Source organism: Otolemur garnettii, unplaced genomic scaffold (assembly GCF_000181295.1).
Source record: "Otolemur garnettii isolate 467f Iridium unplaced genomic scaffold, OtoGar3 scaffold00115, whole genome shotgun sequence".
NCBI classification, from domain to species: Eukaryota; Metazoa; Chordata; class Mammalia; order Primates; family Galagidae; genus Otolemur; species Otolemur garnettii.
In genome coordinates, this window is record NW_003852510.1 from 1093110 (window position 1) to 1096592 (window position 3483).

Consider the following 3483-nt stretch of genomic DNA (forward strand, 5'->3'; position numbering starts at 1 on the left):
CAAGTCATTTTCTGAGCACATTTCTTCATCTGGAAAATGGGAATTATGGTGAGAATAAAAGGCTATAATGCATATAATGTGCTTAACACAGTGCCTGGCACAGCAACTATAATTATTATTATTACCTCGCCTGTCTTTTCCTCAGTCATTCTCAGCGTTAGCTGAACATTAGAATCAGATTTTATTTTTTATTTTATTTAAATATTTATTTTTTTGAGACAGAGTCTCACTTGGTCACCTTTGGTAGAGTGCTGTGGCATCTTAGCTCACAGCAACCTCAAACTTTTGGGTTCAAGTGATCCTCTTGCCTCAGCCTCCCAAGTAGCTGGGACTACAGGCGCCCTCCATAACACTTGGTTATTATTTTTTTTTTAAGATGGGGTCTTGCTCTGGCTCAGGCTGGTCTCGAACCTGTGAACTCAAGCAATCCATCTGCTTCGGCCTCCAAAGTGCTGGGATTACAGGCATGAGCCACTGTGCTCAGCTTAGAATCAGATTTTAAAAAGCCAGTGTCCCGGCCATACCCAAGACCAGTCAAATGAGAACCTCTAGAGGGGGGACAATGTGTCATAAGTCCTTGGAGCTCTTCAGTTGTTCCAGTGCCACCACCACCGAGAGCCACCACATCATAAATATAAAGGATGGTGTGGGGCTGGTAAGATCAGAGGGTCTTAGAACTCGAATGGACCTTGGAGGTCGTCTCCTCTGACCCCCATCGCCTTCCCAGAGAGCCTCACCGTTGAATCTGGTTTTGGCCTCTATTTGTACTAACCTGGAGCTTCACTGTTAACAGAGCCATCCGTAACCATGTAGAGCCCTCATGCTTACCACGGAAACCCACCGTCTTGGAACACTCTGTCCCACAGGCCTATCAAGAACATGAGATGGAGGCTGCCTGGAGAGACCCACACATCTCATGACTCCACCAGGGGAATTGATGCCTACACAGCTTTATGACACTGCTGGTCTCACTGAGAAAGTGGGAGGAGGCCCATTGCCCATTCCCCCAGGGATCTCAGCCAATCAGAATCTTCTATTCAAAGCCAGGATACGGCATCAGGCCTGCCACTCCAGACTGTCTCAGCTCAGATCCTCTCCAAGTCCATCAGCCTCCCTAGTTCTCCATTTCTCACCCTCTGCCCAGCACAGAGGCCATGTGGGGATGGGAGTTTTGGGGTGATCCATGCCAGAGGTAAGTAATGTGATAGCTCAATTTCCACTTGCTAATCAACCTTCCCAGCTTGAATAGAGGCTTCCTGGGTCTGAGAAGACAGAATCCTGCCTTCTCCTTCCAGCCACAGCTGACATAGGCCAGGGAGTGAGGGAAGATTGGCCTCTTATATAGGAACAAGCTAATACTGACAGCTAATTGAGAGTCTACTGTGCACTGGGTGCTACTCTAGGCACTTACTTCTAGCTCCAAATACTTCTCAAAATAGATGCTCCTCTTATCCTTATTTTACAGAAGTGGAAACTGGGGCCCAGAGAGGTACAACTGCATGCCCAGAGTCACCACGACTGCTGAGCGACTGGGCTGGGACTGGAATTGAGGTTGTCTAGCCACTGTGCCTACCCATAAAGCCTTCTCCGTGTGCCTTCAGCCTACGCCTGGGCTCAAATGTGCTTCCATTCCCCTTCCAACACTGAGTGCTTAGCTTCACAGCGGGCTGGCCTCTGGTGCCCAGCACACAAGTCGGCCCTGATGAGTATAGGCTGGAGGCTTCCTTCCTGCTTGACTCAGACAAGGACTTGCCCAATGCTGTCACTTCTTGGCCTGTACATGGGCTTGGAAATATTTCTCTGCTATGGCTCAAAAGAACATGGAAAAATACAAGAGTCTGTGTTATGCAAACCCAAACTGCACACCAGATTTTCTTGGGTCAGCCTGGGCCATCCTGGGTCTCCCCTGCCAGGGCCACCCTTAGCGTCCTGATGACCTTCATCGGCAGTCATATCAAAGGGGAGACAAAGTTAACTCCTGCCCAGGGTACTGATCCCACAAACAACCTGGCCACGCTCTGTGGCTGCCAGAAAGGGGGTGAGCAGAAATAGCCTATGAGACAGGGCCATATATGGTGCCAGTCAGCACCCATTCAAGGTCTGCCTCCTGTCACTGTACTGCAGCTGTTCAAGTAGTCAGAATCTATTGAACTTGGACCTGTCATGTATTAAGTTAAAGAACAAAAGCAGTAATGGGCCTTGTAACACATAGAACACTTACAGTGTGACTGTTGCAAAGATGGTGACAGCCTCCTGCCCCACTGACTAAGGTTGGGACCAGCTAGGCCAAGATCAAATCCAACCTGTTAGAACTCAGCAAGGCCCTGATCACCAACTGGGGCATCTCACTTCATAACGCTTTTCAGAACAAAGAGCCAAAACAAATTAGTGGCTGATGTGATCCACTAATGGCACTGTGGGTCAAATTTAGAAGTACGTTTCTTATGGTTCTGACTAACAATTAATCAGTTAAGTTGTACCTCTCATAAAAATGTCGACCAATAGGGCAGAGCATGACAAAGGCAGACTTTTTGAATCAGATTAACCTTAAAGAAATAAGGTAAAGGAAAGGAGAACTTGGGAAAAAGCAGCTATTTTCTTATGTGACTTTCTTAGAGGCTCTGCTATGGTTCGAATGTGTTCTTTCCAAAACTCATGTTGAAACTTAATCCCTGGCTCAGCATCTGTAGCTCAACTGGCTAAGGCGCCAGCCACATACACCTAAGGTGGCAGGTTCGAATCCAGCTCGGGCCTGCCAAACAACAATGACGGCTGCAACCAAAAAAGAAAAAAAAAAAAGAAACTTAATCCCCACTGTGGTAGTTTTGAAAGGGGGGGAGCTTTTGGAAAGTGATTAAGTCATGAAGGCACTGCCCCCACGAATGGATTAAGGACTCTATAGGGGTAACTTCAGACATACTTTACCCCTTTTGACCATTCCACCTTTTGCCACGCCAGGGCACAGAATCCACCCCCTTCAAAGTGTACGGCAGCACGGCTCCACCTTGGAAAAAGAGGGAGCAACTGTCATCAGACACCAAACCTGCTGCTACCTTTTCATCTTGGACATCCAGCCTCCAGAACTATGAGAAACAAATTTCTATTGTTTATAAGCTACCCAGTCTATGGTATTCTGCTAAGACAGGGCCACTGCTGGGGCAGGTATAGCTTGTCCTCTCAACAGGACTGTTGCTCTGAACTGGCACCTCCCTGGTGACCCAGCATCTTATCTAGGTACAACATACAGAGTGGCCACAAAATCTGGAAACAGGGATGGTACAGATTTTTTTCTTTTTTTTTTTAAGACAGAGTCTCAAACTTTTGACCTGGGTAGAGCAACCTCAAAGTCTTGGGCTTAAGTGAGTCTCTTGCCTCAGCCTCCCAAGCAGCGACACCTGCCACAATGCCCGGCTATTTTATTTGTTGCAGTTGACATTGTTGTTTTAGCTGGCCCAGGCTGGATTCGAACCCGCCAGCCTTGGT

The 3483-nt window shown here is 47.6% G+C and overlaps 1 protein-coding gene across 1 annotated transcript in view; it reads right to left on the reverse strand.

Annotated features, from left to right (window-relative positions):
* The window catches only part of GALNT16 (polypeptide N-acetylgalactosaminyltransferase 16), a 95851-nt gene that overhangs the window by 44143 nt on the left and 48225 nt on the right, over positions 1 to 3483 (reverse strand). The gene's annotated exons all lie outside the window — the stretch shown is intronic.